We start from the raw sequence: 13072 nt of genomic DNA on the forward strand, positions 1-13072 counted from the left end.
TGGCAGTCAAGGCCTGACTCCCACAGAAAGTCAGTAAGATTAAAATGCCTAATGTTTGTGCATTTTAAAATCTGCCTTTCAGGTAACGTGGAGTTTTGAACCAACATCTGCATTTTGATTAGAAAGTTCTGTTCACCTAAAAAATTCAGGTCCACAGAGGATCTCATGTAGTGCATCCTCCTAAAAGTTGTGTTATGCTCACTAATAATCCCTCCCATGCCTCCGTTATGTTCAGCTGTTCAGATTTCTAGCTATTTTTACATGGTAATTTTGACTCCTCTACTTGCTAGGGTCTTTATATTAGATGAAGTATACTAGTATACTTTATACTAGTATAAAGATGGTCTTTATACTAGTAGGAAAAGGGTTAATGAAGGAAAAAAGGTAATGACTCAAAGAGGGAAGGTCTATAACAAATGTATTGATATAATATATAGAAGATAAAAAAAAAGAATTAGGGTCTAGTCAGCAATTTCTCAATTTCAATATCTTTCTAGTTCAATGAACCCCATTAGATCAGTATGTGGGAGACTACTTTACACTTGCGGTACCCCTCTGTTGTTGTTTTCATTATTATTATTATTATTATTATTATTATTATTATTATTATTATTATTGTTATTATTATTAATAATAATTTATTTATGTTTATCCCTAGGGAGTCACAGAAGCTCAAAATATAACTTTTAAGTCACTCACATGACAAAGCTCACTGACTATCCCCACTTCTCTCCCCTTTGCTAACCCACTAAAGTCCATAGATAATCCCTGTCGAAACCAAACACCAGCAATATGAAGTGGAGAAGAGTTGAAAGGGAAGGTAGGGTTCATGTTTATGAAGGAAAAAGCAATGGCAATGAATCTCTGGACTGAAAAAAAATAAATCACAAGGAGCAGCTGTAAGCTTCTCTATCTGAGAGGGTAAAGAGGACACAGTTCTCCACCTCCAGCCTCTGGAGACCATCTCCCACTCAAAGTGGGACTCTTGCTTACACATATAGAGCATGTGAAGTTTGTACAGGTGAGTCTTGAAACCCTTGAAGGATGGGGGTATCTTGAGACGCTTTCATGCATTGCCACTGATTTCAACAGAATTTGGAAGTCTAAACACATACAAAAATCTGTGTCTCAAACATAGGGTTAAACAGTTCTTCCACTAGTGGTAAAAAAGGTCACTGCTCTTTGAACCCCTGATAATTAAAGTTAATCTGTATTACTAGGGTATCTTGTGTTGCTTATTTTGCGCAGGCTAGCTTATACCTTCTTCCCAGTGTGAGCAGTATAAGCTTCTGTAGGTGCTCCTGTGCATCTGTCTTGTCCCTCATAAGCAACTGAAGAATAGTGAGAGGAGAGCATCCACTGCAGGCTTATTGTGTGTAACGGTGTATCTGCAGTGCATAAATGTGTTTAAATGGATCCCTTCTTACGATATTTGCAAAAGCTAGCAAGCAAGCGGTCATTCACTTCCTATGGAGACAAGTTTAGCCCACCCAGGAGTTGCTTTTGAACAACTGCTACTGATCGTTACCTGTAGTGAGCCAGCTAGCAAAAGTATTAAACATTAATGTATTTCAGTTGTGCCTATCGACGGTGCATTTTAAATAGACTCTGCTATACTCTCCCAGTGGAAAGATTTATTTTACTTTAAGAATATATAGGACTGTGCTTTCAGTACTTTTTCTTTGTTTAACAAGAAGCTCTCTTACTGAAAACCCAGCAGACCATAAAACCAGTCAGGGGCTTTTATCCAGGATGTCTGACCCATCGCCTGACAATAATTAGTTCAGGTTAATTACAGCAAATCTGTAGATTTGCAGCCTGGAATCATCTCATCCCCTAAGCTGAACCCTCCAGAGGTTTCTTTTATGAGCTCTGCATCCTAAGGGTGGACTTAAAGTAATGAATTTGTCTCTAATAAGATTCATAGGTTTGTTCCCTAAGCAATGGTGTCAATTATAGAATCTAACACTGATGGCTTATTTTGCTGAAAATAGAGAAATTGAGAGTTTTTAATGAAGCATGCAGGATTTTTAACATTTTTGTTTAACTCTTTGCATTGTCGAAAAGCATAAAAATGCAATTATGTGAAATATCGTACCACTTTCTATGGGTTTCTGTGTGTGCCGGTAGCTAATTTCCTTCTGCTCTGTAATGGAAAAGGTTAATGTAATGACTCTGAGATTTCATTTGGAAATGTTCCAGAAGAGTGTCTGAGTATTTGCTGCACTTAATGGCAGGAAGTAATAAGTGAGGTTATGTATTGGTGAAAAATGTTTCATGTACTGAGAAGATTAATACTGGAGAGAGGCACAGGGGACACAAGCCTGAGGCTTCCTCCTCAATTCTGACACAATATAATATGTCCATACTTGGTACGTGCCCTTCTGTAGTTAGCTCTTCATCATTAACAAAGCAGACAGGAAGTCTCTGGGGGATATGTTATCAGCAGGAGAGAAGGAACCAGAGAGGAGAAGGATGCCCCTCCGTTCTACAGATGAGTGGCAGGCACCTCCAACTGGGAACACTGGACCAGATGGTACTGGTACCAGCACGGTATCTACACAGCAAGAGGATGCTGTAACACCTTTCAAGGGTTTGGCTTTATTTCAATGTTTATACTTTTTTTTTTTTTTTTTTTTTTTGTGCATAGCTATTGTACTTACAGTTTCTGCATTTGGCTCCATCTCAGATATTTCAATGTTTACACTAATTTTTGTGCATAGATATTGTACTTACGGTTTCTGAAAGATGAGTCACTAGGTCACAATTTAGCAAAGCGAGAATACCCACCACCAAAACAGAATTTATTGAAAGAAGAACTAACCCTCCACTCTTGAAGGGCTGCCGCAAGCCCTGCCCAGAGCAGGACTTGCTCTGCCCCTCAGCACTGCCAGGCTGCTGGTTTGAACTTGGAGACCCAGTGAGGATAAACAGGACAGACACCAGGCAGGACAGACTGCCGCTTTCACGGGTGGTCCAGCTCACATAGGGAGTGAGGACTGAGGGCTGTTTATCTCTCTGCCTGTCCCAAGTCAGTTAGTTCACCAAATTCTCACTTTTTATTGTGTGTCACGCATAATCTTACACTGAGCTCTTCTCTGAAGGCTGCTTATCTAATGAAGTCTATTTCAATGCACATTTGAAACAATAAGGGAACCCATTAGGCAGAATAAAGTTTAGAAAAGGAGAAAAAATGCACTGGAGATGCAGGTTTGGTGATGCTTAAGCACTGCTCAGATGCTTATAAGTGACATCCCTTTTTAAGCTGGAAAACACCGATGTACCAAGACCTAACATTTTAGTGGAAAAAAATACTGTATTTAATATTTTCCCAACAGGACTGAGAAGCGGTATTAGTTGCTCAGATAACTATTTTGACCACCTCTCTGAGAACCTTTCTGCTATGAAGTCGTCAAGCAGGGGTTTGGCCAGGAGAGGCACCTACTGGACGTAGTGCTATTGACCTCGTCAACCCAGCGTCGCGGCATATTCTTGCCATGCAGCAAGAAGGACCATGGAAAGGCTCAGGTGCCCAGGATATCCGTCCTGCAATCCTGTATTGCAGTCTGAACTCCCCTCACTTGGAACCTGTAACCTGCTAATTGCCTTATCCTCATTTATATGATAAGTGGTTCATTTCCTTTATTGTGATTGAATCCCCTCCCTATATTACAAGAAAACTGGAGCTGCAGAGAGTGCTTGATTGGATTTCATTGCTGTAGGCCATTTCTTAAACAGGTTACGGGTTGACAAACATAGAAGGGGGATCAATATCCATCCTTTGCCTCATTGACAAGCTAATCTTTTCAGTAAACATTTCATCAGTACCTGCCATTTGTATACACACCTGCCTCATGAGGACGGAGAAAGCTCTGCTTTATAAGGTTTAGGTAACTAATAAATGAAAAGACAAGAATATAAATGGGGCAAATCACCGAGAGAGCATTTTTTAGGAAAAATAGCCTTTCATTGCCCGCAGAATCTAGCCAAGCACGTTTTCAACCGTTCTTAATTTTAATTAGGTTGCATTACGTTCAGGCCCGGTGTCAGCTTCGGTTTCTGTAGCTCAGCTCGTCCTGCGCCGAGAGGCCTGCCCCTCAGCCTGCAGTCACCAGCCCTGCTACAAACGCCTTCAAAGATCCCCCTTGCCCAAACTGGGGATGCTGAATGAGCTCAGAAGTTGTGAAAAAGGGAACGAAACTGCCCCTCTCTGACACCCTGGGCCTGCTCATTTTTCTCCTGCTTTTTCACAGCAGCGTGGATGAGGAGGGGCCACCGCCGGCAATGAAGTCGCCTCCTCCTCTCTCATCAGAGGTAGAAGGATGGTTTTGATCAGGGTTTTAGTGAAGCTGTGGCTCTGCTAATCACTTAGAAACCGTGAGTCATACTCCAAAAGAAAGCAAGAGAGTTTTGTTAAGTGTTTTTGGAGACATCTTTCCTGTTTGCTTTTGTGCCACACGTTGAAGGCTCCTTCCCCCACGGCTGTGTGGGCTAGAAACTGGCATTGTCTCTTACAGAAGTGAGGGCCAAGATTATCACTATATTTAGGCTTCTCTTACGGTCCTGCATATTAGAATTACATACTTGAATGACGAACGCTGCAAAAATTAGCAATGCTGAATTTCAGTCCAACCTGAGAGAGAGCATGAAGGCATTCACTGCAGAGTCTGGGGTGAAGGAAATTGGACGGCAAACACGAAACTTTGGGGTCACAAGCAAAGAAAGCAACATTGCTGCTGATAATTCAGCAATAGGCTTATTATAATCTTCCTGTCTTCGATGCCAAAGAAAATTAGAAACTTTCTTATTTCATTTCATCTGCAAAGTAAAGAAGCTCTCATAGAGCACACAGCAATGCTGACCAGTCAAACCAACTTTGCAGACAGTAGAAAACGTCAGAGTTGAAGACTACCCAAGATGAAACTTTGCTGACACCACTGAAGTAACATTAGAAATATTTCAGTCCTGCATTTCACTAGGAAAAAATGAGGTGATACGATTAAGTCAGTGTCTGAGGAATGAAAATAGAGAAAAAGTGGTGTAGTGTGAAGATCAGGGAACTCATACATGTTTCCTTTTCTTCCCAGGTGAGTCTTTGAATAATTTTTTTTTAAAAATAAACATTACCAACTACACCTCAAATGTCTGTTCTGTCATCTACATGACCTCAGGAAGAGCAAATGAAAAGGAAGAGCTCAGTTAATATTCAGCAGCCTGGGGAAGGATTCAGTGCAAGACATCTTCAGTGTGTCGGATGCCTTCTTTTTTCTGGTCCATGTAGGTCTCAGAACTTTTCTTTCAGAGCCTTTTCAATTAGCTAAAGCAGTGTTAGGATACATCTTTTATTTGATGTGCAGACTAGAATAGAAACATAATAGGGAAAAATATTCCCACAACCATAGGTTAATTGCTAGTAAATGTTGCTCAAGCATCTTGGTTACGTTGATTAATGGCCCCGGTGAGCAGCTGAAAAAATAGCTGGGCTGTTGGAAAGATCATTAGCAATTTTAACTCTTCGGCTTTTGTGATGGGCATGGAGAAACAATCACTAACATTTATAATGGTTTCACTCAGTATAGTGGCATACTGCGATGCTAGTTACAGTTAGATAGAAACAGTCACTGTGTTTTCCTTGCATTCAATAGTATGGAAGTTTACAAGACAGAGAGAGGCAAAATTATTTATTTTATTTTATTTTATTTTATTTTAGTGTTCTCTTTGTAAAGCTTTTGGACACATCCTTGCTAAATACGTGGTAGATTTTATACATATATACAATTACTCAGTTCTGCTCGTTAATCCTATTATTTGAAAGAGGAGAGGGACAGAGATGATGTGTGAAAGGTAGCATACCAGCCAACAGAACTTATTTTAGCTCAGAAAGGCACAGCAATATTAAGCAGTGCCTTGTGACAGCACAAAGTTAGTAGTCCAAGGGCTGAAGGAAAGAAGGACGAGGTTTCAAGCTGCCATTGAGATCTCTCAAAGCTGTAAACGCCACAGCTGCCCCAAGAGTGTCCAGGAGACCACAGTGCTTGTGATAATTCATGACAATTCATCTTCTTACCTGGACTGCCTGCACCAGGAAGGATCTCATCATTACCCTTTGGATAGCCACCCAGCTCCACAAATAGTACCATAATTTCTTTTTTTCTAGCCTAATCCTCTGAAAAGAAGGAAAGCATCACCCCCTTAGTGAGATCTTTTACAGGCTGGAGCAAAGCCCCACAGGTGCTTGAAGCACCACACCTGGGAGGACAGGAGAATAAGCAGCCAACCCTGCTAAGACAAAAGCTCCTAGAAATGCACCTTCAAAGACTGCTTCACGCAGAGTCAGCCCAGGTGTAAGGCAGATGCCAGAAATTATACTGGTGTTCCCCAGAACAATGTGCCTTGCAGCTGTCTGAGCAGTGGTGGGCAAATCAATTCCATGTTATTGAATGCTGCTTCTGACCCTAAGTTAGAGTCTTTGCCCCGGTTTGGGTACAGCTTGGGAATTGCCTCAGCCATGGCCTAGCATATAAGCACCACGTAAAGTCTTTACGAAGCACCCGCAGTGCCCAGAGCCCTCTCTTCTGTGCTGGCCCAGAAGATCTTGTGCCAGTTACCTTCGGAGACTTCGTGACCTATATAAGTATTTAAATCCTAGGAAGGGGAAATAAAACAATCCTGGACTGCAAGGGGAAAAGAGTGGCAAGAAGCTGAAGGGTATTATCTGGCTGGCAATGAGACAGGTTCACTTGTAGCAGGCTCCTGGAAAGCTCATCAGGAACAATCCCTCACGTTGTTTCAGAAAATATGCAACAGGAAATTACAGCCCGAAGGCACTTTGTTCACCGGCAATTTGCAACCAAGAAAGGGAGAAAGAGGACAAACCAAAATAATTGAATAAAATTCTTTGAGCTTTATATGCAAGCTCTGCACTTGCCAAGGGAAACGGGCAAGCAGCCAAAAGGGACACGATATACCACTAATTATCAAATAGAGGAGAGAAACCGCTTGCTTGTTGGAGAAACATTTCACGCAAAGCTTTGTCTGTACTTCCTAGCATAGGTGCTATTAGCCTTGGCAGGGTTCGGCAAAACCACGTTTTCAAAACGTGGCTCTGACCAGAGCGAGGCATTTGGTAACGCACCAGGGATTGAAGGAAAGGGGGAAAATCCTGCCCATGCTTCTTACACTAGGATGACTTTTCTGTTGGTGCTTCTGAGAGGACACTCAGCCTGCACACAGCAGGACACAAAGAAAGCAAGATGCTGTATATTACTTGTTTCCTGGAGGAGATATATGTGGCTGATACCCTATGTAGTGATTTGCCACAGGCATGAACCCTTTGTTAGCAATACCCCACCAACTCCTGCAGGGAATTTCTTTCCCAAATCTGCACCGTCTGACACACATTTGATGTAAACTCTGGGCTCACTGAGGACAGGAGAGAACATAAACCTGCTCACAGGTCCACTCACTTTACCTAACTCTATTTTTAAATTTACGTGGGCTCAGCTAAATCCCTTACAAATTACATTTTCAGTCGAATTCCTACGGCTCAAAAAAAAAAAAAAAAAAAAGTCTTTATTCCACACACCGCTGTAATTATTTTTAATATATTCAATAACGGAGCCACGGGCTTAAGAATATTAAAAATGACGCTTAGAGGAAAAACTAGCGCCGCATAAATTGCATTACACTGTACGGAGGTCGGCGGCATCCCAGCCCCAAAAAAAGGATGCTCAGCCACCTGTCCGTGCGTTTTTCAACCCAGATCGGCTGGAAAGCGAAGAGCAACGCTGCCACCTACCGCACATAAGCCAGGACACTTCGGTCACCTGCCGGGGCTTCAACCCCAGCCGGGTTTTCCTATTTTCTACTGGGATTTTGATCACAGTTTTCGAGAGAGCAAAACCGCTCCACCTGCCGCAGTCTTGTGTTCAGGCTAAAGCAGGGACAAAGACTGCAAGCATCCATCCGTTCAAAAGGCTTCTGCAGCTGTTCATCAAAAACAAAGAGAGACTGACAAAATGTGCACGGTGTCGGCGTGAAGCAGAAGTGGAGGAAAAACCTCGACAAAACCTGCCAGAGGATCAGCACGGACCCTGCCTGTGTGGCCATTGCTGCCCCTGCTTGGCCCACGTCTTTGCACTCCCCAAGACAACGTGGGCAGCAGCTGGACCCCCATCCTGGCTCGTCAGTACATGAGCAATAAGGGGAGCTCTGCCAGTTCACAGCCGTTTGGGACACAGAGCTTATTCTGAATTTTGGGGACCTCTCAGCAGAGCCTTGCCCATGCAGACTGCCCCAGGCACCCCATCCAGAGGGCAGATCAGCAGGCTCTTGCTCTCTGCAGACCTCTTTGCAGCTTTTCCTAGTTTTCTGTTAAATAAGGTCTCGGATCCTTGTCTGCATACTATCCGTACAGCCCATGTCTGCTTTTTCCTGTATTATTTCTTTCCAGTTCACCCGTCAGTGCAGGTCCACCTGCTCCCGCGTGGGCTCCTCTCCACGGGCTGCAGCTCCGGCCCGGGGCCTGCTCCTGCGGGGGCTCTCCATGGGCCGCAGCCTCCTCCAGGCCACATCCACCTGCTCCACCGGGGGCTCCTCCACGGGCTGCAGCGTGGAGATCTGCTCCGTGTGGGACCCATGGGCTGCAGGGGGACAGCCTGCTCCACCAGGGGCCTCTGCACAGGCCGCAGGGGAACTGCTGCTGCGTGCCTGGAGCACCTCCTGCCCTGCTCCTGCACTGACCTTGGGGGCTGCAGGGCTGCTTCTCACTCCTCTCTCCCAGCTGCTGCTCCCAGAAGTTTGTTATTTTTTTCCCCCCTTCCTTAAATCTGCTCTCACAGAGGCACAAACAACATAGCTTATTGGCCCGGTTCTGGCCAGCAGCGGGGCCCTTATCTAACATGGGGCAGCTTCTGGATTCTTCTCACAGAAGCCACCCCCATGGCCTCCCTGCTACCAAAACCTTGCCACGTAAACCCACTACAATAGTAAGCTAGAAGGGCCACTCTTCCCTGAAGGAGCAAAGAAAATCTGAAGTGCATGGGGAGGACCACAGCAGAGATCATTGCTCAGCCCCCCAGGCTCCTGCTGGGGCTGTGTGGGGTCCCCACCCTCAGAGCATGCCTCTGGAGAGATGGCAGAGGGAGGCCAAACCCAGGCACTGCTCGAGACTCTCAGCCCCCCTTGGTTTCAGTGTTACATGCACTTAACCAAGGGCATCCTTAATGGCTTGAAGATGCAGATTATCTTCCAGATTGTGACTTGCTTAAGGCTGCTCGTATAGAAAAACTCAGGCCTGGAGCAAATCTTACCTTGTTTTCCTACCACGAGAAGAAGTGAAATCCCATAGTCTGGTGCACGGAGCTTTAGTCAGTAGAAATTAACCCATGCTTTCCCCCAGAGAAGCAAACTGAGAGCTGAACGGCACTAAAACTCAATCCCGTTATGGTTTGGAAAAGATGGTGCAAAAATGCAACAGCTCATGGTGGAGCTGGAAGTGTAGACAGTTATCCTGGTCCTTAGGCTGTATGAAGGAAAGAGAAATAACGATGCCACTTTCACATTTCATTTTCCTACCATAGAAAAATTGTAGCAGCCTAATCCCTGACTTTCTCCTGTGTTCTCTCTAGCAATGCAGCTTTCTGAGGCTGGGAAAAGGGGGAGGAGGTGGCTTTGACTCACTGACTTTCTTTGTGCCATCTCAAGCCCTTTTTCCACTCTGCTTGCCATCAAACAGCCTCCAGGTGGCATCCTACAGATGGCCCTTTCCTCACCAAGCCTCTGGCTGAGAGGATATAGCAGTGTCATGTATTCTGACCACAAAACCAGCAGCACTGATGTTTGTAACCAACAGACCAGGAGGCTTTGCTCACTTTCTCATGTTACTGGCTTTCTAATACAACTTTTTTTTTTTTTTTTTCCCAAAACAACTATCAGAGACAGAAGCAAACTAAATGGTAGTGAACACACTGTTTTCTTTAAAACTTTTTTTTTTCTTGTACTTAAGATGTCTTACACCTCAGCTGTCTGATTTTTATTTATTTATTTTTCCAATTAGCTGCTCGGATGTTGTAGTGATGCTGAAAAGACAGGTCAAATGAGCATTAAAACTGGTCAAATGAAAAAGTATCTTTAAATACTGAATTAGGCAAAAGAAAAAAAGGCTAACAAAGTAAGAGAGATTCACAAAAGCTAAAAGGTATTCTTAGGGCACTGTCTGACCCTGTGCAAAGGCGTGCAGTTCAGCAGTCCACCAGCCTGACACAACTCCTCTGCAGTCCACACCACTAAGTTAAACACTTTGCTAGAAGCAAATCCGCCTGAAAAACTAAAGCCAGAGAGAAGTAGAGTGCCTGAGCTCATAAGAAGGAAAGTGTTTCCAAGTGGAGTTTCTAAGACTTCAGCCAAGTGCTCACATTTTTTTTTTTTTGCTCATGTTCTTCTTATTATTATTCATGTGATGAGGCTTTTTGTCTTTCTTCTTTGGGTAGGCTGATTTTATCTAGACCTTTTTGTTCCCAGCTGATCTTTGAATCAGCTTTTCCATAAAAAAAAAAAATAGATATGGACCAACCTATACATACACCTACTATGAAATAATTACATTATGCCTAGAGCTCAAATCAGGATTTGAACAAAAAAACTATGCAATGATTCAGAACTTCACAGTATCACAGTATCACAGATTTCTAGGTTGGAAGAGACCTCAAGATCATCGAGTCCAACCTCCGACCTAACACTAAGTACTCCACTAAACCATATCGCTAAGCTCTACATCTAAACGTCTTTTAAAGACCTCCAGGGATGGTGACTCCACCACCTCCCTGGGCAGCCCGTTCCAATGCTTAATAACCCTTTCGGTAAAGAAGTACTTCCTAACATCCAACCTAAAACTCCCCTGTCGCAACTTTCGCCCATTCCCCCTCGTCCTGTCACCAGGCACGTAGGAGAACAGACCAACCCCCACCTCTTTACAGCCTCCTTTAAGGTAACTGTAGAGAGCGATAAGGTCGCCCCTGAGCCTCCTCTTCTCCAGGCTGAACAAGCCCAGCTCCCTCAGCCGCTCCTCGTAAGACTTGTTCTCCAGACCCCTCACCAGCTTGGTCGCCCTTCTCTGGACTCGCTCGAGCACGTCCATGTCCTTCCTGTAGCGAGGGGCCCAAAACTGAACACAGTACTCAAGGTGCGGCCTCACCAGAGCCGAGTACAGGGGCACAATCACTTCCCTAGACCTGCTGGCCACACTGCTTCTTATGCAAGCCAGGATGCTGTTGGCCTTCTTGGCCACCTGAGCACACTGCTGGCTCATATTCAGCTGCCTATCAACCAATACTTCCAGGTCCTTCTCGGCCAGGCAGCTTTCCAGCCACTCATCTCCCAGCCTGTAGCTCTGCTTGGGGTTGTTGCGCCCCAGGTGCAGGACCCGGCACTTGGCCTTGTTGAACTTCATACAGTTGGCCTCAGCCCATCACTCCAGCCTATCCAGATCCTCCTGCAGAGCCTTCCTGCCCTCGAGCAGATCGACACACGCACTTAGCTTGGTGTCATCTGCAAACTTACTGAGGGTGCACTGGACGCCCTCATCCAGATCATCGATAAAGATATTAAAGAGGACCGGCCCCAGTACCGAGCCCTGGGGGACACCACTAGTGACCGGCCTCCAACCAGATTTGACTCCATTCACCACAACTCTCTGGGCCCGGCTATCCAGCCAGTTTCTAACCCAGCGAAGCGTACGCCAGTCCAAGCCCCGAGCAGCCAGTTTCTTGAGGAGAATGTTGTGGGGAACGGTGTCAAAAGCCTTACTGAGGTCAAGGTAAACCACATCCACAGCCTTTCCCTCATCCACCAAGCGTGTCACTTGGTCATAGAAGGAGATCAGGTTCGTCAAGCAGGACCTGCCTTTCATAAACCCATGCTGACTGGGCCTGATCGCCTGCTTGCCCTGCAAGTGCCGCGTGATGACCCTCAAGATAATCTGCTCCATGAGCTTTCCGGGCACTGAGGTCAAACTGACAGGCCTATAGTTCCCCGGGTCTGCCCTCCGGCCCTTCTTATAGATGGGCGTCACATTGGCTAGCCGCCAGTCAACTGGGACCTCCCCCGATAGCCAGGACTGCCGATAAATGATGGAAAGCAGCTCAGCCAGCTCCTCCGCCAGTTCTTTCAGTACCCTCGGGTGCATCCCATCCGGCCCCATCGACTTGCGCACATCCAAGCGCCGTAGCAGGTCGCCAACCATTTCCTCATGGATAGCGAAGGCCACATCCTGCTCCCCATCCCCTTCCACCAGCTCAGGGCACTGGGTATCCAGAGAACAACCGGTATTGCCGCTAAAGACTGAGGCAAAGGCGGCATTAAGCACCTCAGCCTTTTCCTCACCCTTAGTAACTAGGTTTCCCCTCGCATCCAGTAAAGGATGGAGATTCTCCTTAGTCCTCCGTTTCGCGTTGATATATTTGTAAAAGGATTTTTTGTTGTCTTTAACGGCAGTAGCTAGATTGAGCTCCAGATGAGCTTTGGCCTTTCTAATTTTCTCCCTGCACAGCCTCGCTACATCCTTGTAGTCCTCCTCAGTGGCCCGCCCTTTTTTCCAAAGATTATAAACCCTCTTTTTTCTGCTAAGCACAAGCCGCAACTCTCTGTTGAGCCAGGCCGGTCTTCTTCCAAGCCGGCTCGTCTTTGGGCACGTGGGGACGGACCGCTCCTGTGCCATCACGATTTCCTTCTTGAGGAGCGCCCAGCCTTCCTGGACTCCTCTGCCCTTCAGAACCGCCTCCCAAGGGACTCAGCCAACCAGTGTCCTGAGCAGCTCAAAAAGCTCAAAAAAAACCTTAAAAGTCTTCTAGACAATTCTAACAATAAAAATGCAATCACAAAATATAACTGGCATGCAGGGTTTCAACCTCTACTGTGGAAGAGATTTGAAAACTCAGCTGGTAATTTGGCTTCATGTGCTACAAGATGAAATCACTTTACCTGTTTCAGGTGGCTAAACAATTGTTACATCCTTGCAGAGTCCAAGTCAGTTTACAAAAATGATTATACGAACACACGCTGCAAGCAAGGCAGG

Source organism: Anser brachyrhynchus (genome assembly GCF_964034855.1).
Source record: "Anser brachyrhynchus genome assembly, chromosome: 2".
Classification (NCBI taxonomy): Eukaryota; Metazoa; Chordata; class Aves; order Anseriformes; family Anatidae; genus Anser; species Anser brachyrhynchus.